The 27,927-nt window shown below is 46.9% G+C and overlaps 1 protein-coding gene across 1 annotated transcript in view; it reads right to left on the minus strand.

Moving 5' to 3' along the window:
* The window catches only part of ASTN2 (astrotactin 2), a 469,553-nt gene that overhangs the window by 412,909 nt on the left and 28,717 nt on the right, over positions 1 to 27,927 (minus strand). The gene's annotated exons all lie outside the window — the stretch shown is intronic.

Genomic DNA, 27,927 nt, shown 5'->3' on the forward strand with positions numbered 1-27,927 from the left:
AGAAATGATAAAAGAAATAAAATAATAAATCACGACGTTTCGGAGGCAACACAAGTCTCCGTCATCAGGTGGGACCGTCACAGCTAAATTTACTGTATCAAGTGAGGCAATATTCCAAGAAACAAGCTCTTAAATATTATGTATTTTTACCCACGTGACTTTACAGAAAAATCCTAAGAGTATGAATCCTTGCAGTCACGAAAGCTTCAAATATAGAAGTACATCATGATGTTTCTCAAGATGAATGTCGTCGTCGAGATTGTTTGCACGCAGCCATCGCACACAAAACAGGAACCACGAAAACCAAGCGCAGCCACGAACCCTCGTCCCCCCTTGCTTCACATCGGTGGAAGTGCTCACCGCAATGCGTTGCTGATGATCTACTTCACGAAGGCTATGGAAGCTATGGGGCAATGCAATTGGCAATAAAATGATACGTTTTTTTCCCCCTTTTTTTTTTCCCCCCTGTGAAATGCCCTGCGTGATGTCATTCTGAAACGTTCGCATCGCTTTGCCATTCCGCGAGATTCGAAAAGGAACACATTTGGTCCACGCGGACATGAAATGTCCATTTGACTTGGCCGAGGGGCACGGTGGACGATTGATTTTCGAGCGGCTCCCTCCTTTTTACAAACGGCTGCCGCTCTCGGCGCAGCGGAGGAAGCGAAACATCGCCAGCGCAAAAAGTGAACCCCGGAGCCAAAGAAAATTCAAGCGCTGAACACGTCAAAATAAACACGGACGCACACGCCGGGACTATGACAGGTTGATAAGTTCACCAAAGCGCGTGTTCAGTTATTCCTTGCAAAGTGCTCTTCCCTTTCCTTTTACCATTGCCCCCCTCCCGACTACTCCCCCCGTCCTCCCACCACTCCCTCTACTCCCTTTCTTAAGTTATTCCCTCATCTTCTCCTTCCCACATGAAGGTACACACACTCCGCTCGCAGTCCCCACTCAGTAGGGGCAGCGAGCCCAATCTCCCCCCACCCTCTCCTCCTCTAAACGGTGGTTGTCCTATGGATATCCTTGCCCCGCCATAAGAGTGTGGAATTTCCACCACTGCCTCAGGGCTGCAAACGGGAAATGAGCATCAATGCCTCAATGCTAATTTGAGCAGCAAATCACTTTCGCTTGTGTTTATGAAAACATAAAATAAAACCACAGACATGAAATGTGGCCAGATGGCTGAGGGGTCAGAGTAATAATCTGGTACAACTGAGAGCCTGATTTCGACTCAGAGTTTTTATCCAGAGCAGATTAAAGAGTTGTATAGCGAGCAGATGGACTCAGTCTTGTCACCAATAACTGTGCACAAAAACACGTTGATGTTAAACTTATTTTTTCACTTAACGTGACACAATTCCCACGGTGAGAATTCATACACCTGGTTTGACAGTTTCGTAAGATGTGCAGGAAAGGACACCCTTAGTGTGGAAGCCGTGTTCACTTGAGGGGATTTTCAAGAAGTGGTTCTGTGACATTTGCTTCTGTGGTCTGTTCTCCACTAGACGGGCTCACTGCCGTCTGGAACGCTCTTCCTTCCGATATTAGGAAGCCGCTGAAGCTACGCACTTGTAAATGATCAAGATTGAAAACTCACTTCTTTAGAACCGCTGTTTTGTGTTTAGTTTGTTGTTCTTTCAAGGGCACCTCCAAATAACACGGTTGGCTCCGTGCAGTGTAAAAGCAGTTCAACATACATACATACAAAGAGACCAATAGAATCACACAGACACCCATAGATTCGTCACACAGAAACCCATGGACTCACACAATGCATCGCATGCTTTCAGATGTGCTTCTGTGGCCGTCTGGAACACTCTTCCTTTCGGATATTAGGAAGCCACTAGAACTATGTATTTCCAATCTGGACTGAAAACTAATTTATTTAGAACTGATCTTTGTGTTCAATTTGTTGTCCTTTCCCCGCGCCTCCAATTAGCACGGTTGGCTACGTACGGTGCAAAGGAAGTTCAACATACGTACAAACATACCGCTCTGTGGGAATTCTGAACGATAGCTTCATGTCAATGACATCTCAATGACATGGCAGGGCGTCGACAACATCACTGGATAAAATTACGGCATTTTTTTTTTCCACCAAAAAATAAAACCACGGCCGTAATGCAATTATTTTTGTTCACGTCACAGCCCGTTGAGCTTCGTCTACCTAATCTTACCTGGTGCCCGATCCGCGCACATACGGCGAAAAAAAAAAGACGTAACGTATTGCTCGTGGAACAACGCGGCCACGTAAAAGAGAAGGGCATGAAACGAGTGTGTTCGCGGCACAAACACCGAGAGGCACAGCCGTGCGAACGAGCCCGCTTAACGGCCGCTCCATTAAGAGACTTGGAGAAGCTTTCACCGTCACGCACGCTGCCTCCTCTCTTCCTCTGCGTATGATTGTCTTGAGCCACGTTCACTTTGCGCCCATACCCCCCGATCTCCGCCTCTCTACGCGCCCGCGCCCGCGCCCAAACCCCTCCCCACCCACCCGTCGATGCAATTTAGTACCACATTTATTTCCTCTGCCACGAGGAAGCCCAAACACACCTGTTGCTGTTACCATTTTTAGGTTCTCCCCGCAGGGAGATATTAATACCGTTTCTGCCGTTCATGAGCATCCATCATCGTCATTGTCTTTGCCGAAGGGTGACCTTGAATGCTGGTGCCAGGCGTTCTTCTGCCAGTCGTCTCTACCCTGCCGCCGTTGACAACGCGCAGGGTGGGTTTCCGTGGCCTCCGCCACTCCGTCATCGTTGTCGTGGACAAGGCAAAGGTGCAGCCACCCTCCGCAATGTCTCGCTCACACTACCGCTGGCGGAAAGGCCTCTGCTAGGGGGAAGCTCGAGAGAGACTCTCTCTCTCTCTCAAGGGCTATTTTGGTCTAATCTTCCACATTTCTTGGAAGAGGTGGGAGTAACCCCCACACTTTACCCCACCACATGTGACCTGCCAATCGACGATTGCACACAATTCACACCGCTGGGTGGATACAAAGAGGGGGAGGAATTTAAGGAACTGTTCCCATTGTTTCAACTGCTTCCCCGGGGTGGGGATAGAATCAAACCGGCGACCTCCTGATTGCAAGCCCAGCGTTGCGAACCGGCTACACCACAGCAGCGCATGGAAACTCAGAATAAGCGAACTGAAATCACCAATGACGATTTTAAAAGAGTAATAAGTTGCTTACGTTGCAGTGTATGCATCTGACGCGCGATCTTGCTCAATCAACAATATTCGTTTAACACGTGTGCTATGTTGTGTTTTCCGTCGAAAGAGGTGCGTGATCTCAAAGGGCTCACACCTGATTATAACGGTGCCATTTATTTATTTAATCCAAGAAAGAGGGGAAAAAACCTCACTTGAGTCTCAAGTCCTTCCTGGGGGAAAGGATCCCGCAATGGGCGTTGCTCGGTGAATTTTTCTATTTAACGGAAAAAAAGGTATTTTACGCGGACGAAGAAAATCCAGGTCCTACAAAAAAACTCCTCCGAGCTCTTTCCGCAACAAGGCGAGACGCTGTCGCGCTGAACCACCACGCGTGCGACACGAACTAACAACATCGCAGAACTGTGCCGGGCGAGCGCAAAGAATACCCAGTGCAGCACAAAGCAACCGGATTCCCTGGAGGACACCCACGATGCACAGCTGAGGATAACCCTCACAAAGTCGGCACAGCTGGGTCCAGGAAACCATCTGCATGCATGCATGTATGCACGCTGAACTTCTTCTGCACCGTACGAAGCCAACTGTGCGTGCTAACCCCTCAAACCCACCCGGCTGGTCACCCCCGCGCAGCCCAATGGGTTTGAGAGGTTTACATATTCTGCATAATTCACCAACTCTTGGCTCTAGGGTGCTGGATCACATGCTCGCGCAATCACACCCAGATTAATAAGCAAAGGCTCCGACGCGTACCCACCCGACTTGTGTGAAGTGTGGGCAACCTCTGATGACTTTTACTTTTAAAGTGAATCGGTTTCGGAAACACATTTCAGATTATTATTATTTTACTTGAACTCAGTATATCTACGAATTGGCAAATAGTTCACATGCCAATTGAAGACCGGTCATCTGGAAAGATTCTTTAAAATTAAATGTCAACCAGGGCCCCATGATGTATCGTGGAGTCTCCAAATATTAATCACTCAATCTCTCTGGCCTATCCAGTTATGCGCTACTGAGATGTGCCATTGGCCACAATGTCCCCTTTTAACTTTTTCCTCCCCACCCCCCCTCCAACATTTTAAGGCCACATGTATTCCCGACGGACTTGTTGCGCCGCGGTGGCGAGATATTAACTGCCTCACCTGGTAAATAGGTCGTGGGTTCGATGCTGACCCTGATACCTGTGATTTTGTGGTCTCTCTCTCTCTCCCCGTGGTCACGTAGATTTTTCTCCGGATCCTCCGGTTTTTCCCTCCGCATTTAGAATCAACGTGCGTTTGGATTATTTGGCTTGCGATAAATTTCCACATGCTGATAAGCTACTTCGTTAAGCAATCATTTGTGGCCAGGTCTCAGTGGGCCTTACCTGGTAAAATACAAATAGTAAATAAAATAGTTGCGTTTCTTTTTCTGCCTGGTGTCAGTACACGCGATTTTGTGCAAACCGTTCATATCCTACTCAGAGACAAATTAACTGCCACTTGGCTAATGGATTAGTGTCTATTAACGCAGCCATTACCACGACTCCTACGACTGCGATCGCATCCTACCTTCCGAACTGTGTCGCACACAACGCATCGTCACCGGCTATTTTTGAAAAGCGCATTTGCAATTCAAAGAGAAAGGCACCTCTATGAGACCAACACGCGCGCATCGCTGCTCGACGCGCCGCAGCCGAGGATGCATTATTAATCATTGATACGATAATGAGTCATCATGTGTATTACCGTGCACCGAGGGCAAATGCAGGGCGGGAGAAAAAAAAACAGAGGGCACATTGAGACTTTTTCTTTTTTCAAAGAGATATTTAAACTTATTTTTTAATTTTTTTCGTCAGCACAGTTCATGCCAAGTACATCTCCGTGAACGTTCTGTCAACGCGCCACGTTGGAACGACAGCGACGGAATTATTCAATGCAACGAATTGCCACGATTTAGAGTTACGATTTGATACGAGAATTAATACATTGTTTCTTCTCGTGATTAATGTCTCGTTCGTTCTGCCCCCTTTGTACAAGCTCGCTTCCCTCCAATAGCCCAACTGAAACGTCTCTCGATCTAAATGGGGCTCAGGCCTCCTGTAAATCACGTGACTTCTGTGTGGCAAACCCTCTTTCCGAATCCCTGGCCCCTCTACCAACCCACTGTGAAAACAGACGCTGCTCCGTTGCAGCTCACTCCTGCTCGCTCCCTCTCTTCCCTCCCTCCCCATCATGGTCATCGTCACCCTCTCATCCCCTACCCGAACATCTTGGCCTGGCTCATTTCTTCTCCTCCCTCGCTTCCTGCCCCAGCGTTCCTCCGTCGTTCATCCCTCCTCTCTGTCCGTCTCGGGGACTTCCGTTCCGACATCCCAAACCCTTTCTCATTCCTTTCTATGTTCACTTTATGATGTTTTCCTGTTAATGTTTTTTTTGTTGCGGTTGCACTCGATTCAAGAGCCGAATGGCTCACAGGGCTATACCTAATAAATTAACTTTAACTTGAACTTCCATCCATTGCATCCTTGACTCTACTCACCCTTCCCGTGGGTGTGCCATGGGCAATCAGTTTTTTTTTAGCGTACCGTTTGCATGTCATTTGCATGAAACGTGAGGAATCGATTCTTGCTGTGCACAACGTGAAGCCCTTATCATGGGTGTAAGAATCGGTTTTAACTGATGAATTGCAACATGCTTAACGAAGAAGGTAATGAAACAGGCTATGCACTGCAGTCGTGTTCACAATTGTAATATTAATATTCGCGCCAATTAATTTTTAAGCAATTAAACAATAACTTTGATGTGATGTTAAAAAAATTAATTTAACAATGTAAACAAAAAAGTGGCACCATGTGTTGTGAAATAAAGGTCACGCGACTGTATTTTTGGTGAGAAATGCTAATAGGTTAACATTATAATTTACTATTAATTTTAAACAAACAAAAAATATCATACCCATTACATTTTTTATCTCGGGCCCGATTTTCATATTTTTCAGATTTAATCAAAAAATCCGGAATGCTCCTATTAACTGCTGCCCCCGATCAACCAGTGCATCCCCCTATTATGCGTCAATATATCACATATGAGTTTTCCCGGCAATTTGTCCTCTACTCGCATTTATCTGTGGACAAATCACCTAAAAGTGGCCTCCAGCAGCACATAATCCATACTATTATCTGCAAATTTTCATGGATGTATGTCTGTATGTCGAACTTCTTTCGCACCGTATGTAGCCAACCGTGCAAATCGGAGGTGCGGGATAACTGTAGTAACGTGACAAATTAATCCTATTATCCGTGTTTGTGAACGAAAAACAATCGTCTCTTAGAAGGGCTAAATCTCTCCCATTATCCGCAAATGCATCACGGATAGCAGGACCTCCTTCCACGGATGAAAACAGAGATCCGCCCATATCACTACCCACCTTCATCGTTTATAACAGGAGTTCCACTACACCGAGAAATGTAGCGTCAAGCAAGGCATCCCGATGCAGTTTTTTTTCCGGTGACCTTCAACGCAGCTCTCCGACACTGCCCCGTTGTGTGCCAGCCAGCCGAGCGGAAGTCACGAGCTACCCCACACTTTTGCAATCATCGCTATCACCATCATCGCCGAGCATCAATCAGACACCTGTCTCGCCGCGAGATAAGAAGGGCAAGGCTGCGGGCGAGGCAGACCCGCGTGCCGGGGCAGGTAAGGTCGGAGGGCTGCCCGACATTCTGCCCGACTCAAATCCCCGTGAGAAAACTCAGACACGGGCAGGACAGCCCTGGGCGGGTAAACGCTTACTCGGCAGTGGCAGCGGTGCCAGCTTTGTCGAGCAGGATTCGGCCACTCGTGGGTGTGAAGACGTCGGTGGCCCTGCCCCCCAAATGAATGAACAAATGAATGGATGGATGCATGGACGGGTGAACGGATGGGTGAAAGCACAGATGAACGGACAGATGAACAGATAGATGATTGAAATAACGCACGGACGGATTAACGGATGGATGAACGGACGGATGAATGGACGGATGAACAGACGGATGAAAGGACAGATGAATGGACAGATGAACGGACAGATGAACGGATGGATGAATGGACGGATGACTGAACGAATGAATAGGTGGATGGACGGATGGATGAACGGGTGGGTGAACCAAAGGGTGAACGGATGGATGGATGAATTAATGGACGGACGAACGGGAACTGCTGCGGAGAGACGTGGCCAACGAGCTCACAAGGGCCATGAGTGGTGGGTAAAGGTGGACTCGGCAATGATCAAAACGAATCTCCCCAATCCCACGAATGCGGAACGCGAAGCGCGTTCTGTTGAACGCGCGTCGCAGCAGAGCGCCCGCGACGCTGTCGTGGTCAAACTTTCCGGGAAGCCGACCGAGCTCGTTTAACCGAACGAAACTGACACATCCACAGAAACTTTGGCAGCAGCAGCAGCAGAATAAGCTGCAGAGACCGCTTTCCAATGGCACGGCCCAGCGGTAGCGCGTTCGCCACTTGTTGCAGAGGACCACAGCTAGAATCCAGCCCCCACCCCTGATTTCCGCGGTGTGCAATAACCGTGATAATTATACCACGCGCCGTCTGCTGCAGAGGGGGCGTGAAAGGTCCCCTGACGTCATGCGCAAGAGTAGGCCGCTGTGTGTGCTGGCGTCAGGGTCTGAAATTGTCAAATTCAAATATTGTTGGCTGGTGAAACAAAATGAACTTGAAGCTTCTTCTGAGCGGCAGAGGAGAAGACGTCATGAAAAGCACAGGCGCACCGCAATCAGGAAAGGCGTCAAACTACGCAACTTGCCAGATATCAACACACAACCCATGTTTCAAAGGGAATTTCGAAAATGTGAGCACACCGCAAATGTCGGAAAAGAATTGTCGTTGTTTTATTCTTGTTCCATGCGACAAACCTTTCATCAAAACCGCTTGGCCAGTTACGCACTGCGCTGTGAAGCAAGCAACCTCTGCTCGATTTTTGGCAATAGCTAACATCTACGGAGAGTGATTCTCTGAACTTGTCCTGCCCCCACCCCACCTACACCAGCTGGCATCTACCCGCTTGGTGAAGTATGGTCTCAACCCCCCCTGCCATCACCGACACAGGGTGGTTGGGCCCTTTCCAAATAAAATAAAATCGAGCAGTGGATTGACAAAACGGCCGTCAATCTATTTATTTTTTTCTTTCACGTAAACGCAATCATTTTTTTTTTGCTCGAAATGCTTTTTGTAGAATATTGTTGGGTAAATATTACATTTCAGCATTTCAGCACTTTTATCTCTGGTTGTCAGTTACTTTCGACTCTGCAGGCATAACGCGCAGCTCAAAGTAGTCATCAGTGACATGGGATTACTTTGAAACTGTTTTCTAATTGCTTACCCTCATTATTTTGTTGTCCTTCCCCGCAACTCCGATGAGGACGTTTGGCTACGTACGGCGCAAAAGAATTTCAGCACACGTACAACTTTGAACATACATTACCTTGCAAAAATAAGTGAGGATAGTCGACTTCTTCTTATGTATGGCAGGGGGCAGAGGAGGGTTCATTAGCAGCGTGTGAGTTCATGATGAAGCTTGCCAGTGGCCAGGTCTCAGGAGAAGCCTGGTGAATACCTGAACCGCTGCCAGCGAACGATCGATCGGGCACGTGGCGCTGCGATGTGGTCCACGATTCGAAACATGCATACGCTCACGTGACGAAAACACAGGGGCTCACAATGAAACCCGTGGAACACAAAGAGACCATCGTCTTGAAAGGGACACGTCGTGCTCCCTGTGGCGGGGAGTTGTTCGGCAACATTTTATTCATGCGCTCGCGTCGATGCTGATGAGTGAGTATAGTGGACAACTTCAGAAGTAGTCCGGAAAATACGGAAGCGGGCATTTGCGTGACTATTCGGTCAGTGGCTATGAAATTTCTGACCGGAGTAGCGCCATTCCCTATTGTCCTGAGATCAGGACGACAGTTTTTCGTCACGTGGCCGCCCCTGTCATGCGTGACTTGTTCGCGCTGTCCCGCTACCCGTCGGCACAACAGATGTCCGGTTGCCGAACGAGATACGTTACGATTTTCAAGCTTGCGTGCCGTGCCGCGTCGTCATCTTACTTGCAGCAGCATCACGTTGCCGTCCACTCATTGATATGCTATTTTTTTCTCTGCCCCCTCCCTCTCTCCGCCCCCGCCCCCCCTCTCTATATTTAAGGCACCGTCACAGAGACGACCTCTCTCTTTGTGCCGATATGTGTCCTCTCTCTGTGTGTCCTTGTGATGTCTGTCTGCTTGTATGTCTGTCTATAGTTTTCTAGTTAGATTTTTGTTGCTATTTCTTTTATGCCTGATGATGATTGCTTGTGTTGCAATCGAAACGTCGTAATATGCTATTATTTAATTTCTTATTTTATCTTTAGACGTGACTTAACCGAAAGAACCAAAGAATAATTCCTGCAGTCACGAAAGCTCCAAAATTAAGATTGATACGTTACGAGGTCGCACTCGTTACACGCACAAAGTGGCTAGCCACAAATGAACCGCAAAGCCTCGCCGATCTCGTCAAGGAAAGTAAACCGCCACCCGCACTCCGGTCACCCTCGCAGCGGCAGTGGCTTTTGGCTAACCCTAGATAGATATGAAGCTTTCGTGACTGCAAGTATTCATATTCTTAGGTTTTTTCGGTAAAGTCACGTAGGTAAAAAAAAATACAGCAAGCATGCTGTGACGGTTCCACCTGAAGACGGAAGCTTGTGTTGCCTCCGAAACGTCGTGATTTTTATTTTATTTTTATTTTACTTTTATTAATTTTCATTTTTGGCTAACCGTCGAACAGAGACGGTCAGCGCATCGTGCGGCGCTTTCAGATGCGCTTCTGCGGCCGTCTGGAATGCTCTTGCTTGCGATATTAAGAAGCCACTGAAGTAATTCTAGATTTGAAGCTTTCGTGACTGCAAGTATTCATACTCTTAGGTTTTTTCGGTAAAGTCACGTAGGTAAAAAATAAAATTAAAATTAATTCTGCTCGTGCATCGCTGCCAATGCAGCAGCAGCAGCTTCACCAATTTTTTTGTTTAATTGCCGTACACCAGCCTGATTCTGACAATAATGCAGAGGTACACAGAATAAAATGATTATATTACACGTGATCATTCGGCCCCTCCTTGAAATTCCGTGAAGCGTCGCGATTCAAAGCTTGTGATTTGGGGTTCATGAAAACCTCCAACCATTATAGATTGTACAGAGAGCCTCATGCCAAAATATAATGGATTCTTGAGGTGGCTGGTTGGTGCAAAATGCCAAAGCCAATCCGGAGCACTGAGCCAGCTCTGGCAAAATCCTGGGTTCATATCCAATCATTCACTCACGATTAAACTGCATTCTCAAGTGTAAATTGAGTTGAAGATGAAAAAAGTAAATGTCCATTCAAAGAGCATCTCTAAAACAGTGTCTGAAGGGTCTATACGAAGTCACTTGAAGGTATATCAGAAGTAGTTCTTTGATATCTTCTTCACTGGGCCAAGTTCGTAACGGGCGATGTCTCATGAATAGCAATGTGACGTGTCTCACAATGTGGTACTGCTAGCACAAGTGGAACACTTATATCACAAATAACACACATACACACATTTTACTTTGATTAATCCATGACCCTGAACCATTCATGACAATTTCTATATGAAGGCCAAACATTAAATTGTTTCTATTTAGAACAAAAATATTGTTGTGTGACACTGTATCTCTGGATGATTGTGTAACTGAAAAAAAATTCCGAACATTTTTTAGGGGTGGGGGAGGGCTTTGCTTTTCAAACGAAAGAAGAAGGAAGATGGGAGGAGGAGCGAAACGTCAGACATCACGCCGGACAACCCGTCGAACAACCCTGAAACACATCGGAGAGCTGCACAAAGGCGAACGAAAATAAACTAATTTCGATGTAAAGCTTTCGTGACTGCAGGGATTCATCTTCTTGGTTCTTTCGGTAATGTCACGTAGAATGGAAATAAAAAAATAAAACATAATAAAATAATATTTTACTATTAAACTAAATATATATAAAATAATATTTTATTATTGGAAATAATAAAATAAAAATAATAAAACATTATAAAATAATATTTTATTATTATTATGTTTTATTATTATTATTTTGTTATTTCCATTCTACGTGACTTTACCGAAAGAACCAAGAAGATGAAAATAAACAACTCACGCGCGGGTAGTGCCGCAAAAAACATACGCACAGTCACAGAAGCAGCATTCATCAATCCCGGACACGCCGCTGCCAGAGTGTCTCTATGCCGGTTCCAGCGCAGTTGCGTTTCCGACGTTGGGCAGAAGCACAAATAACTCAGCGGAGCCGCAATCCATACCTCGTTACGGGGGGGGGGCGGCGCCGCCAAGCGTGGCGCTACGCCCGTACCCTGCAAGGCTCCGGCGATGTAGGTCACACCAAAATGGTCTGCCGCGGAGAAGCTGAAAGAGGCCCCCTTCCCTCCTATTCCCACCGCCAAACCATTAGCGCACGCCCACTTAAGCTAATTACCGCACGCGAAGGTCACGAGCAATGAAACTGACCGAGGGGGGTGGGGTGGCACGTGCTCATCCCCCCCTCCCCAATGATCCGATCGAAATCCCGAATTTCGATCGGATCATTGGGGTATATTAGTAATAAATCGGCATTTTGCGACCCCCACTGCCACTGTGTAGCATATTATTATGTGCCAGGGACTCTATGAGATGATAGGACAATAGTCTGAGTCCATAATTGGCGATACGTAACGGCAAAGCAGTTATAAGTGACTTACAGAAATGTGCGCAGTTGCGTATACAATACACGACTTCCCTGAAGGCAAACACCTTCAGCGAGCTCGATGCCGATCACACACGGTTCGAATTCGACCCTCGATCGATGGCTGCGCCATCGCCGCACACGCGTCGAATAAAAAGCAAGGGACAAGTCCTTACTTACTAACAACTCCTCTATCATTTTTCATTGCTGGAGGGGTTTCCACCCCTACCTGAAAATCCTGGCTACGCCATTGGACCGAGGGAATTACCTCGCCACGGCGGTGGCTAGGAGATATGTTATCTGCCTCGCATGCTGTGTAGAAGGTCGTGGGTTCGATCTCGACCCTGACGGCTGTGTGTATGTGGAGTTCGCGTGTTCTCCCCGCTGTCGTGTGGATTTTTCTCCGGGTCCTGCGGTTTATCCCTTCATGTTAAAAATGTATTTGGGTGCTATACATTTCCACGTGATAAGCCACTGCGTTGAGCCATCATCTGTGATAGCCAGGTCGCTTCTGAATAAGAGCTATATAGCTCAGTGGGCCTTACCTACTAAAAAAAAATAGTTTAGTTTAAATAGCAGTAAATGTCAGATAACGTTTGAAATAAAGAACTCAATTGCCCAATGGCTCTTCATCCACCGCCTCTCTCCGCCTTATCCACACACCTCTGGCCACAAGGATTTTCACTTTTTGAATACCGATAATGATTTAGTCTGGCGTTTGTGCTCAGCGTTGCTTTTTTGTTCCCTCCATCTTCTGCGGTTGCAGTTGATCGCAGAGTGGGCTGGATGTTTCAAGCGTTTGTCTTGTGCGCTTTTTTTCTGGGCAAAGAAATTAAGTCTTCAAATTCAAACTGAATATCATCAGGGTTTTTTTGTATTTTCTGAGCAGCTGCCAGATGGTACGATAATAGATAATCGGGGATGTTTTTCACGATTTTGTTCTAGCAGATTTATTTATTTTTATGTGCGTATATTAGGCAACATCTGCCAACAAACAAACAAAGCACCCTGAGTGAGACCGATCTCATCAAATATCATAAGGTGGGCAGGGTAGAACCTGGTTAGCACTGCGGTGGGTAATTGCAAAGGCTTGCCAGGTGCTGTAGGATGGGGCTGAGAGATGTGGCCAGCTGAAGCCAGTGCCAACCGTCGCCCCCCTCGTGATGAGTGGTGGGTTTCCTCCAGGTCCTCTGCTATCCCCCCCCGACCAGCAGCCGAACACTCAATAATGGAATTTGGCCAAACATCCCAATGCAGGACCCTCCTGAAACAAAGTGTTGAGGCTCAGCGAAGCATTGGTGGGGTACACTTTGAAACAAAATTATGTTTCCTCTACAAATGTTTTCCCTATTATTTTAGTGATGGGGAATGTATTATTGGATCGCTCGGTATAGTTATACACATGTACATTTTATAGTACAGTATTATATCACGCTGGGTATCCTGTATTCAACCCATCAGCACACTCGGACCAATAAATCAACTACCAGATTGTGGGAATTAAACAGTGGTTGTCTGAGCGCAGACTGGATTTCCTCGCCATAATAATGTCGAATTTCCACCCTTCTGGCTCAGGGCCGCCAAGAGACACTGAGTCAAGAGCAACCCCCGGGACAGTCGAGACAGCACGGAGACACCGACACGTTTGACTTGCTGACATGCACAATCAAGCGCGTGCGTGACCTTCGCGTCAAAAGGGTCAAACAAATTCAAGCTCCAGCCAGCAGCAGAGAAGTAAGTCATCCGTTACTGTCTCGGCCGGGTTTTCCACCTCAATATCCTGTCAAATCTATCATTCGCGTACGTGGCCCACTCCTCATGATACCAACAAAAGCCACCCCACCCCCCACCCTGAATTTAAAGTTACGCAATCAACACAGGCACTTTTGCTGTGATGCAGTGCTCTTGCCAACAACATCCAGCAACCCAGCAGCAGTTGTTTAGCAAGATCGGTTCTGCTGACGAGACCCAGAAAAGTCACAACCGGTCCAGAGTTTGCTTGCTTTAAACCACGCACTGTGGGATTAGCGTGGTATAGAAAGTCAACAGGCTGATGGATCAAATGATTTTTGTTTATTTTTGGAAGCACAAATCGAAGTTCTGCCTATATATGCTTTTACCCATAATGCTTTCCAACAATGTTATGCCAATTTAACGCGAAAATGTACCCGTTTTTAGTGAACACTTTGAATTTGGCCAACAGCTCGTACACAAACACGCGCAGCTCTTTATTGGTCCCTTTCTGGATAACGGCCTTCCCACGCCACGCGGGTGGCTGGAGGTTATTCGACCATACTTCACCACTCTGGTCGGTGTACGGGGGCTGGTGAAACTGTGGCAAGTAGAGGACAAAGGCAATTTTTTCTGCACTGACCTCCATCGCCCACCACATATCCCCCCGCAGTCCCTCTTTGTAAGGGAGGGACCCCAGGACCAGCTCCAAACATACCGCTGATGTTAACCATGTCCGAGGAATGGAGACTTCACAGCCCAATGCGCTAACTGCTGCGCCACCGCTCCGTCCCGGAAGTGATGATCTCAATTGGCAACCATTCACATGCCGCTTTATTGAAATGCCAAGGATGGACCGCGCCGACAGACACCTGCGTAAATGATGAGTTGTCGGATAGCTCTGCGAGTCGATCGATTATAATTTATATATATTAAAAAAACGTGATCAAGTTGCACTTCGTGGTAATTTCTGGTGCTCCTACGCTGCAGTCGAGCCCGGAGAATACATTTCCGGAGGCAAAATGCATTTGACAATAACAAACATTGGCGCGACAAAGTCTCGCTCTGCTGCGACTAACAATAACCGTTTGAAGTGTGGAACGAATTCTTTGCCAAGTTGTTTAAATAAGTGATGCCACATTGGCCAGTTTCGACGGATTTTTTTTTCTCCCAAGAAGCATCGGATTCCTTACTCAACTCATTTCAGGAGGGGGAGGGGGGGGGTTGGTGACGGGGGTGGCGGGCACTAAAATTGTGATGAGGCTGAATTTTTTTTTTAGCAAGAGCACAAAAAACTGCGCCGCAAAAAAAAATGTGTCTGATGAAGCGCAAGCTGTTAAGCTGTCTCAGTTTACCAATATACCTACGTCATGCGTTTCAGTAAAATAGGAGCCCTATTAATCCCGCGAATGTTCACAGGCATGTAAAACGAAAGCACTTATAGGTGTCGTGATGTGACGGTAAATCGGGCTAATTCCAAACATTGCACGAGGAGAGGGAGGGGGGCTGTTAAAAAAAAGCCACAATTCAAAAACTCTGCATTTAAATTGCCTATTTGCAGATCAATGTTCATAATGCACTGACCCATGATCCTGTTCAACGGGTGCCTGGTTATCGCGTAAGTCACCCAGCCATTGCAATGAGCTTCTGTCGTTTTTAATACATCTTATGCCCTTAAAGTACAGTAATGGTATAATGCTCTCCCAGCATTATACCATTACTGCTGGGTGAGACATAAAAAAATTGACAAAAGTTTTCCTCTTTTTTCCTCTCTCTCTCTTTGAAATTGTGAATACAAATGAAATGTTTGCTAATTAGTTTGGCGTTCGATTCTCAAACCATGGCGAATTCTGGAGGCGATTATTACGCTGCGTATTTCCATTACTGCACCCGATTGTGGAATGGCGTTCGATCTTCGTGTTCGGGCCACGAAGCCATGGGTCAATGTCCTCAAGGCTTGTTTTCTCACCACAAACCAAAGGGAGATTAGCGACCCACAGTCCCAGATATAAACCAACAATTTTAAACCGTTATTATTTTACCAGGCAAGACCCACTGAGCTACGTACAGTGAGGGAAAAAAAAGTATTTGATCCCCTGCTGATTTTGTACTTTTGCCCACTGACAAAGAAATGATCAGTCTATGATTTTAATGTTAGGTTTATTTGAACAGTGAGAGACAGAATAACAACAACAAAAATCCAGAAAAACGCATGTCAAATTTTTTATAAATTAATTTGCATTTTAATGAGGGAAATAAGTATTTGACCCCTTCTCAATCAGAAAGATTTCTGGCTCCTAGGTGTCTTTTATACAGGTAACGAGCTGAGATTAGGAGCACACTCTTAAAGGAGAGTGCTCCTAATCTCAGCTTGTTACCTGTATAAAAGACACCTGTTCACAGAAGCAATCAATCAATCAGATTCCAAACTCTCCACCCTGGCCAAGACCAAAGAGCTCTCCAAGGATGTCAGGGACAAGATTGTAGACCTACACAAGGCTGGAATGGGCTACAAGACCATCGCCAAGCAGCTTGGTGTGAAGGTGACAACAGTTGGTGCGATTATTCGCAAATGGAAGAAACACAAAAGAACTGTCAATCTCCCTCGGCCTGGGGCTCCATGCAAGATCTCACCTCGTGGAGTTTCAATGATCATGAGAACGGTGAGGAATCAGCCCAGAACTACACGGGAGGATGTTGTCAATGATCTCAAGGCAGCTGGGACCATAGTGACCATAAAAACAGTTGGCAACACACTACGCCGCGAAGGACTGAAATCATGCAGCGCCCGCAAGGTCCCCCTGCTCAAAAAAGCACATATACACGCCCGTCTGAAGTTTGCCAATAAACATCTGAATGATTCAGAGGACAACTGGGTGAAAGTGTTGTGGTCAGATGAGACCAAAATGGAGCTCTTTGGCATCAACTCAACTCGCGTGTTTGGAGGAGGAGGAATGCTGCCTTTGACCCCAAGAACACCATCCCCACCGTCAAACATGGAGGTGGAAACATTATGCTTTGGGGATGTTTTTCTGCTAAGGGGACAGGACAACTTCACCGCATCAAAGGGACGATGGACAGGGCCATGTACCATCAAATATTGGGTGAGAACCTCCTTCCCTCAGCCAGGGCATTGAAAATGGGTCGTGGATGGGTATTCCAGCATGACAATGACCCAAAACACACGGCCAAGGCAACAAAGGAGTGGCTCATGAAGAAGCACATTAAGGTCCTGGAGTGGCCTAGCCAGTCTCCAGACCTTAATCCCATAGAAAATCTGTGGAGGGAGCTGAAGGTTCGAGTTGCCAAACGTCAGCCTCGAAACCTGAATGACTTGGAGAAGATCTGCAAAGAGGAGTGGGACAAAATCCCTCCTGAGATATGTGCAAACCTGGTGGCCATCTACAAGAAACGTCTGACCTCTGTGATTGCCAACAAGGGTTTTGCCACCAAGTACTAAGTCATGTTTTGCAGAGGTGTCAAATACTTATTTCCCTCATTAAAATGCAAATCAATTTATAACATTTTTGACATGCGTTTTTCTGGATTTTGTTGTTGTTATTCTGTCTCTCACTGTTCAAATTAACCTACCATTAAAATTATAGACTGATCATTTCTTTGTCAGTGGGCAAACGTACAAAATCAGCAGGGGATCAAATACTTTTTTCCCTCACTGTAGCTCTTTTTCAGAAGCGACATGGCCACAAATGATAGCTCAACGAAAGTGGCTTATCGCGCGGACATTTATAGCGGCCAAAATACTCTAAAACGCACGTTTCTAAATGTGAAGGAAAAAACCCGGAGGACCTGTAGAAAAATCCACACGACCACGGGGAGAACATGCAAACTCCGAATATACAGTCATCAGGGTTGGGATCGAACCCACGGCATCTGATGCGAGGTAGCCAACATCTCACCACTGTGGCGTCCCATATGAGAGTGATAAACCACAAGCCCTGGTGCTTCAGCCCTCTACAAACTGGACAGGCCACCCATTGAAACAGTCACAAGACACAGGCGTTATATTTTATATATATGTGTGTGTATATATATTAACAAGTAGAGGTGCAGTCCTTCGATGGCTCGTTAATATCACTGCTCCCGTGAGACATTGGGAGCTTCTTCTTTCCTTCTGAAGAAAGCTCACACCACGTGCAGTGAAACGTCGGACATCCTGCTGAACAACACGTAGTGCAACCTTGAAACATCTTCTGCACGGAGTGTGTACGTTCTCCCCCTGTTCTGCGTGCGTTCTCTCCGGATTCTCCGGGTTTCCTCCCATTGATATTGGCCAGACGTCCCAATGCAGAACCCTCCAAAGAAGAGAGGATCTGAACTCAGTGTGGCTTCTGTGGATGAAAAGAGTAATTAATTATTTCATAAAATCGCTATTGGAGGATTTATATTTGGAGCTGAACGTGAGATTGGTCATACGTTGCATGCGTTTTGCTTTTAAGTTTGGTTACAGAATGTTACCGAGGATTTTATACGTCGCTTCTGTCAAAGCGCTATACGCGGGTATTTGGCCGATGGGGAAAAGGGATGGGATTCGAGTGTTGGGGAGGGGAAGGGATGACTAGGAAGGGTGGTGATAGCGAAAGGGAGGGGTGAGGTAAGAAAGGGGAAGGATGGCTAAGGTTTTAAGGATGAGGACAGGAAGGAGGAGAGGGACACGCTACTGACAAAAGATGAGTCTTAGGGGAGGAACGAAAAATGATTAGTAGCGTTGCGTGTTTGATGTGAAGTGGGAGAATGCAGTGTCCTCATGAGGGAAGTGTAATCAAACGAATACATTGTTATCCGTGTGCCAAGCCGTGCCAAGTAATTGTTTTGTTCAAAGACAAAGGCGACCAAAGAGCCTCAACGTAGCCTAAAACAATGTTGAAGAAAGTGCTGATGTATGTTGAACTTCTTTCGCAACGTACATAGTCAACCACGCTAATCAGAGGTGCAATCGCAGGCACCTACCAAGGCCAGCATGGCACACGCGGCGACAGGAAGTGCACGAGAGTGATCATTCGCACCCGAGTCAGTCGAGGAGAGGTCCTGTGAGCACCTCGCCGTGCGATAGTAATGCCCTTCGTTCATTCGGCGATCCTCGCGGATTGCACGTTCAGGAGGACTCTGCATCGGGATGTTTGGCCAATCCCATCTGTCGGTGTTTGGCTCTTGGGGGAGGACACTGGTGGAGCGTTCGGAGGTAGCCCACACATTAGAGGGGCCAACATACTCAAAGATCAATCTCGATTTGAAGCTTTCGTGACTGCAGGAATCAATCCTCTCTGGTTCTTTCGGTAAAGTCACGTGGGTATAAAATACATTTTATTTTTTATTTTTTATTTTATACCTACGTAACTTTACCGAAAGAACCAGAGAGCATAATGAAATATCCACACAGATGGCTTTAACTTACACTGGTGGGGCAAACCTCCCTGTTCCTGATGATGACCGCTTGTGTTGCGATCGAAATATCGTGATATTTTTAATCACTTTATTTTTTAACAAAACATTATTATTTTTATCGATGTGACTTTACCGAAAGAACCATAGAATACTGGTGGGCGTGTCTGGCACCTTCACAAATAAATCCAATGCCAATTGCAAAAAGTTGGGCATGACCAAGAATTCAAACTGACGTTTCCAGGATTGTAGTGAAGTAAAAAAAACTACTAAAATGCCATGCAATGTTGGTCAAACACATCACACGACCTGCAATGTTTCTGGAAACGTTCATCCTGAAAAGCAACGAGCGATATAATAAATGTTCTACTATTATAACACCATCGTGAACTGTCATTAGCAGACCATTACATCCCATTGGAATAACCAAGCGAGAGGCTGGAACTGCTCCTGGGAAAACGTCTGAAAACCATTAAATAATTGCATGCCCTTTGGTTGATTTTCTTTTTTTTACGCAACGCTTGACATCTAATTCCAGTTCTAATGTGGGCTCAAACAATAAGCCGTGGCTGTGGTGCCAGATGGTTTAGTCGTATGTTTCGGCGTGTTCACGGCGCTCGCACTCCATCGCTCCGGGTGAGCCGCGAGCGTCGCGGACGTTTGATAGGCTACGGGGAAACGCCGGGCATCTCCGCCACACAAATGCAAAATTGCCTCTACAACGCTCGTTCGTTCGCTCGTCCGTATGTACGTACGTATGGTGAACTTCTTTGGCACTGTACGTCTGCTGCGGTAAAAAGCCTGGTGAATGGCGGGGGGGGGGAGGCGTTCGCAAGTAGCCCGTTTAGAAAGTCCCAGAAGTTGCGGACGCCAGAGGACAGTCGCTCAATAATGCGATGCGGCGGCTTGGCCATTAACAGCGTGAATGTCCAACGCGAATATTTATTGGGGGGGTGGCGGGCGAGGGGTGGACATGGGCGGGTGGTTATCACGTACACGGTAAACCTGAGGTTTAAAAGCAACTCTGGCACGAGAATAAACAGGCAGCGCCGCCGGCGCATCGCGGGAAAACACGAAACCGCAGGGTCCCAACGGAAAATGAGGTTCCCCCCAAAGCGACGATCAATCGCTGGCTGGGCTGTCCGTCGGTGGCCGGCGCTTTCCTCTTTGTTTAAGTGGAGAACGGCAGGCACCGTCCACCACACGTTGTTGGGAGACATCAGCCAAGTGGTCTGCGCTCGTAATGGTTACTGTATCACATGGGCCGTGCGTGCGTGCTGCAGCCTAAACGGCATGAAGAATCAAGACTTGGGCATTACTATTTAGTGGGGTGACGATTTTACACACTCCCTTGTTGTCCTGTCGCTTACGTTTCATCTTAATTGTCTCACACTTTGTACGCGGATTATTCTGCTCCTAAAGAAGCGAAACATCACACTGAACAACAGGTGGCCAGGCACATAGGTGAGCTTATCACATCAGCATAATACATGTACAGAACTATGCCAATCCACTGCTGGATGAGGGCCTCCTTACGCCGTGCAGGTCATGGGAGGTGTATGTGATTAACCTTCACCATGGCAGTCAGCATGGTCAGGCAAAAGGTGGGGAAAACAGACATGGGAGCGTAGGACTGCAGTACAACGATGGATTTTGCTGCAGTGCCTTCTGCCTTGCAGCAGCACATAGCCCCTACAGGTGCCTATTGCGACCTGACGAGCTGGATGGTCGCCCATCCAAGCAATGTCCAGGCTTAAGCCCCACTTCGCTTCCGGGATGCGACGAGGTCAGGGTGAATCCTGGGTGATTCACAATGCTGGGCATCCAAGCTTAACAAACAACAACTCTCAACGCGACGTCAATCCATTAGCGCAAAATCTGCTTGCGCCAAATTGCCAGGGAGTAAATTATAACATTTCGTCGGAGCTCGAAGCAATTAATTTCGCGCCCGGGATGGCGGGGGGGCGGGGGGTCAGAGTATGGAAGAGGCTACGCTGGATTAAAAATCCATACTGGTTTCGCCATTAATCCTAGAGAGGCAGCTGGTCAGTGCTGCAATGTGCGGTGGGCTAGAGTGTCGCAGGCGAAGAATTGCTCCGTGCCAAGGACGAGAGGGGAAATCGTTTGCTCACCGTGCGCTTAATTGCATTTGCTGGTGATCTGTACCGAGAGCCGGGAATTAGCGGAGTTGCATTTGTGTACATTATCATCTCCCGGGTCAAAATGCATCAGTGTGTTTAATTTAATGCTCTCGTGCGTCTTACCCACCGCGTGAGTCTGCCTTGATTTACATGTAAAGGTTTAGCCTGAACTATTTATAATTTAAGTATGATTTATAATTTGTTCACTCTCGCAGACGGCATGATTCAGAGTCGAGGGAAGCCACGGAGAACTGGGAAGGCAGCCAGGACTTTGGCCAACAATTTCCCAAGTTCTGCGGTCCTATATTGGGATGGTTGGTCAATTTCTCGTTCACGCCATTGCTCGTGGAAGGGCCTTAAACAGAAGCAACTGAAGAGAGCCTCTCTGAAGGTTATTTGGCCTACTCTTCCACACTGGTCAAACCTCCTCGACGTGGCACTCACACTTTACCCCACCACACCCAACTTGGCAAATTCACTAACTGTGTTGCGTCACTTATACTGCCTGATGGACAGGTTGGTGAATTTTGGGAACTGAAATCAAGTCCGCTGGGCATCGAGTAAAGGGCGCTAACCACTGTGTCACCACTCCTCCACCTCTGAGCCACAGCACTCGTGTACGCATTCCAAAACAGGACACTGAAACATTTTTACGTTCAAAAGAGCCATTATGGAATAGATGAGAGAGCGATGCCGATCAATAAACACATTTAATTGGAAAAAAATATTAGTCTGGATTAATCACACCCTTTGGAATGTGTTCTGCCAAAGAGCCTGGCCCATTCAATATCCCGCGAAAGTTGGTGCCATATTTTATGCATTAATCCATATATCGATTACACCGGTGCGCTGACGAATCCCAGCTTTGCTAATGCAAAATGATAACCTGGGACACTACCAGCAGGAAATCGATGAAATTGGCCAAATTTGGCCAACTAAGCAAAGTTCCCTGGGCTCCTGTAGTTTTCAGAACATTTCCTAGAATAAATACAAGATGACCGTGAGTGCGTGGCGACTTGATGGGTTTGTCATTATTTACAACGCGCGTTTGAACGTGGCCATTATCGCCCCCGGGGAAGTGCCAAGCTGTCCCCACAGTGGTCAGGGAGGGTGTTATCCACGTGGAGTACCTCAGGCGGAAGGCAGCAAGCGGGAAACGATGGCTCAACTGCACTGATGATTTCTAACAAGAATGAAACTGTATGCAGTCGCATCGTCCAACTGCTGCCTAAAATAACACGGCCGCACACGTCTGAAATCTCAGTGATCTAAAACAATGGCTTTAAATCAATGAATTTGAAACAATGGATCTAAAACAATTGGTCTAAAACAATGGATATAAAACTATGGATCTACTACAATGCTGTGTGCGTTACACACGCAGCTCATGTACAGGTGCGAGCGAGGTGGATTGCTGCATCACAGGATCGTGAGAGATGGTGGCAGCCTTCATTAAGCAGTGGATTGATCACGACTAATGATCACGATGATGGCAAATGCAAAATGTGTTCCCTCCCAACTGTGGCTTCCCAAATTGGAACACGTTCGAATGAAATTAAAACAAAGCTTACTTTCTCGTGATTATGCCTGATGAACGAGGCTCAGGGTTAAACATACAAACGTCGCATTAATTTACATCGCACTTAATGAAAATTACTTTTTGGACAAGGCAGATGCTCAAACTCATCCGCAACGGCAAAGAGCAAACACGTGAGCTGTCATAATGTAGGATTACAATTTGTACGTCTATGTTCTCTATATATATATGTATGTCTTTGTGACTTAACCTTTCTCTATCTTACTCCGGGATGTACTGTTTATTGTTGTAACTTGCTGACCCGCCGTCGTTACTGAACATCTGTAAAAAAAATAAAAAAATAAAAGAGAGCTTCATAGCTCATCGGATTCCACCAGGATATATGAAAATTCTCATCCTGATAGCCACACTTTTGCACTCGCCCCCTCCCCGTGATTCAGGAAGGCTAACTCATTACTCTAGAACTGTTTCGTGTTGTCCGCCCCCCCCCCCTGCCACACCTCCGGTTGGCTACGTAGGGTACAAAAGAAGTTCAACATACATACTGTACATGCTAGCCATCGATGTTAACCACGGCTGGCAATGGAATTTCGGGTCGCTGGGTTCACAGCGCAGGGTGCTCATCATTTGTGCCAACTGCTCCACCACCCCCTTCCCTCCACGCCACCCCCCAGCCCCCCAGTATTTCACTGCCAGTCTTTAATTTGTACGTACGCACTTTTTCCAAACGATGTCTTTAATAATCACAGATGACACACACACACGTGTTACGGAATTCGCTGCTTTGTTTGTGAGCGGCCAGCAGCACTCGCAACCCAGAGGTCGCGGGTTCGACACCATCTCCCCTGCACGGCAGGTGAAACTACGTTGGCAAGTTTCTTAAATCTCCCCCCCCGCCGCCTCTCTGCCCCCCCCTCCCCCATCGGCCTCTGTCCACCACAGCAAGTCGATCGGGAGGTCGGGTGCGGTGGTGTACAGCGTGGGTGCTTCCACATTTTCCAGTGCATCAGACCAGTGTGCAAAAGGAGTAGGCCAATTACTCTCAAGAGGGACGCTCTGTAGCTCCCTCTACTGGAGGCCTTTCTGCCAGCTTGGGAGTGAGCACGACATTGCGGGGCTGAAACTTAACCCGTTTGCCTTCACGGCATATTAATGCTGGTGCACGTACGTATATGCAGCCGGTGTGGTGGAACGGATACAGCACGTGGCTCCGCGATGGGATGGCTGCAAGTTCAAATCTCAGACATCACTGTCAGCAGTTATTTATATTGTGCTTCACACAGTTAAGAACTCGTGCGGATGCACAGCATGACAGGGCAACATCAGTGCGAGCGGGTGAATCGGCAGACATTAAGAATTAATGAAGTCACACGTACACGCGGAGACAATACGCAAGTGCATTAGAAGCACCGTGTTGCTGGAGTGGTACAGGCGATATTCACGATCGCTGCAGCAACAACAATTTGCACAAATTTCGATTTAAATCTTCTTTCGTGACTGCAGGGATTCATCTTCTTGGTTTTTTTCGGTAAAGTCACGTAGAAGGGAAATAATAAAATAAAACATATTTGATCATGTTTTATTTTTATTACGTTTCATTTCTATTATTTTATTATTTCCCTTCTACGTGACTTTACCAAAAGAACCAAGAAGATGAATTTGCACAAAGTTACTTCGTTGGGAAAAACCACGCGGCAACATCGCTCCCGACTGGCAGAACAATGCCCGTTGGCAGGCCGTCGTTGCCTTCTAACCTCGTGACACGCGAGGACAGCTGCCACTGTGTGGGTCCCCTTGGCGAGGCTGCAGAAGGGCATCGCGGTGACACGTGATGTTAAGGCTAATTAAAGTGTTTTGACGTTAAATTTAACTGCCATTTATTTTTTGGGGAAAAATTCACCAAAAGTGGCAGCTCGGTAGCATGCGCTAAATATGTATCGCCGACTTATCTCAAACGTGCATGTCTGAGAATGTGTCCGTCTGAAATCTTGAATTCTTCAAGGGAATCAAGGAGGTTTGAAATCGGTCTTGAAATAATTGTCACGAGGACACTCCTCCCTTCATTCCTCCAGGGAAGTCAACGGTCGTTCCCTACCGACAGACCCACCCCCGCCATAGTAATGTGGACTTTCCACCTTCGCTCCGGTCTGTAAGCAGAAGACGAGTGCTTGTACGCGCACGGCGTAGCATGGAGAACACACGCCGACTCTTGCACAGCGTGTACAGAACACAAGGCCCGTCAGCCAAAGCGTTGATATCTTTCTTTCCTCTCAGCGTCAGGAATTTTAAAAAAAGACAGAGAGTTGTTAGTTTTAATGAGCCTGCTATAGACGTACACGCTCGCCGAGGCAGCAACTTGAACGGCCGTAAATGAAGCAACTCTCAATTGGCAGCGGCAGAGTGCAGGCTTTGTTACCGCAAAGCCTCAATTTCGAAAGCAGGTGCGGGGGGGGGGTTCGTAGGTGGGAGCGGTTTGGAATTGAGATATTGCAAGGGCTCTTTGCAGATGCCAATTTGCAGGCCACTTTTCCCGCATTGTTGGGTGCACCTCCTAGCTCTGCTAATGGGAAATCTCCACTCACTCCTGTTCTTTGCCCCCGTAGATGGTTCGGCGGTTTCAAAGTGACGTCTAATCTGTTTGGGGTTGCTTTGTCTCAGGTGAACTGCGTGCGGTAAACAAGTAAGGCTGCTCAATCTGCCCAAATTGTATTTTTGTCTACTTTTTGTTGTTGTCTTATAATGATTTGTTTTGTACCCACGCTCTGCCCCATCGCACGCGACCAGCTGATCCACTCACTGTGGCGTCTCCATGTATACTGCTGGTTGGACATAGGCGGGGGTGGACGGAGGGGAGTTAACAAAAGTTACCCATTGCGTCAACTGCCATGCTGCTGTGAGATTGGTGGCGAGAAAATAATAATAATAATAATAATAGGGTTTTTCCCCTTTTTTCTGGCAACAAAACTGAAACCTTTTTACAAGGAATCATGTGTGCATTAACCACAATACTCGTGGTCAAAATGAAAAAAAAAAACACACTGATAATCTATGCATTGTCCTTGAAACTGATTGGTCCACACCAGAAAAAGCCGTCTATGGTGTAACAGAGCAAGTGCAGAATCAGTAAACCGAAATTGATAGCTTGAAAGCATTTAGCGCGGGGCCCTTGAAAGTTTGGGGTCCGTAGCATATGTAGCTACTTTCTCCTCTTAGGATAATCTGGCACTGGTGGCGCCCAATGAGTGGAGGAGGAGGGAGCAGGAAAGGCAGATTCCACATGGGTGGGGACAATGCCAGGAAGGATAAGATAAAGTGATTGCAGACAGTTGCCAGTCTGTGGGTGGACCTTACTTCCACTGGTAACGAGGGTTTGAGCCATGAACGCGGAGGCGCTGGTTCAGTGGGGTGACGCGCGGTGAGTCCCATGGGTGGACCGCCACTTGCACAACGGAGGCATTTTGCCAGAAAGCACCTGGGTGGGTGGTGTCTTTGTTTTCATAATCTGACGCAAGTCACCATCTCGGTTGGGAATAATGCACCTGAAGGACACTGTAATACAGGCTAATTCGTTTACAGACACCCCGCTGATTTCTGAAGACCCTGGACTCGTGCAGAAAATGATCGGTGGTCACAAGTGGTGCTTTATTTCGACCGTGTCACCTCAGTTTGTCCTTGTGGTACTTATTTTGCTTTAAAGATTATTGGACACAATAATATAGGATTGTTACGTGTAGGATAATGTGTACTCCAGTGGTAGTGCCTTACGCCGCCGATAATCCCTTTTACTCCAAGCCAATGCGGTGGCGTTCCAGAATATATTTGAGCAAGCAATTAGGCCCTGGTCATAAGAGACGTTTGTGTGTCGGGTTGAATGAAGTGGAACAATTGTGTGGCCCCCTGCATTCACCTGACATGACCCCACTGTGTGTTTTATTATTGTGGGGTCGCATTGCAGGTCGTGCGTGCGTTTGCGCACCGGCTTGCGCGCGCGACAAAAGAACCGGAGATGTCTACGACCTCCGCTTGCGCATCACCGAATGCACATCATACCAGGATGTTGGACAGAGTGCAATTTCAGCAGAGCGGCTAACACGTGTGGCACGTGTGTTGAGATGAGCGCGAGACGTGTCGAGGCTTTGATGTCACAAGTTTTTTTTCTCTGCAATAATAATTGCAACTTGTAGCGTGTAGCCGGTGTGAGCTCCGCCTGTGATTAATCGCACGTATAATTGTGCACTCTGCTAGTTGCTACGCAGCGCCAGGTGAGTTTCTTATGATTATAAGAGAAGGGAAATGGTGATGTGGGATTGGACCCAGAGCCCCCCGTGCACAGAGTACGAAACACACCCTCGCCAGTTTAGATTTTGGCGGAATTTGGACCGAGGAATTCAGCCGCAGATACATAATTGCCCTTCTGAAGTGAACTCCTGAAAAATGTTCTGCCGTTTCACAAACCCCCCTGGTGTTCAGTAGTTGTCGAGTCGCCAACTTCTTCGGAGGACAAAACACAACCTGGAGTCTACTCATCGTCTCCGAACTTTATTACTGTTATTCTTGGTTATTTATGTAAAGTCACGTACATAGAAAATTAAATAAAAATAAAAAATAATAAAATTTAATAAAATGTATTATTGTTATCGTTGTTATTGTCTATTTATCCGATCTTCCCCCCCCCGCCCCCCTCAAAATGATTAATGACGGGAGGAGAGAGAACAGGGCGGACCGGCTACAAACGCGCAACGTACAGGGACTCCTTTACTTACGAACATTCGACTTACAAACTTTCAGAGATACAAACAACCGCCGCGCAATAGATGGCGGTGGTGGCATCTACATCTGCAGAACTTGAAAAACAAGTGGCATCTACATCTACAGATTATACAACTTTTAAAGCCACTCCCCGTGATTTAGAGTTCACGCTGTAGAACACGTTTGGAATCGACAGGAGCAAAATCGGACTTATGATCAAATCGACTGATGAACAGACCTCTAGAACCTAACTAGTTCGTAAGTAGAGGAGTCCCTGTATTCGCTCACTCTCGAAGAAAGAGGACAACGACTCAGAGGCATGGGGAGGAACCACTGGGAAGAGGACAAGGCAAGTCAGGCGCTGAGCTTGTTATTTGATGTAGGCACACGATGCCAAATTGCAGCCGGTAACTGGGGTCTCATGCAAAAAAAAAAC

Source organism: Lampetra planeri, chromosome 49 (assembly GCF_965212315.1).
Source record: "Lampetra planeri chromosome 49, kcLamPlan1.2.h2, whole genome shotgun sequence".
Taxonomy (NCBI): Eukaryota; Metazoa; Chordata; class Hyperoartia; order Petromyzontiformes; family Petromyzontidae; genus Lampetra; species Lampetra planeri.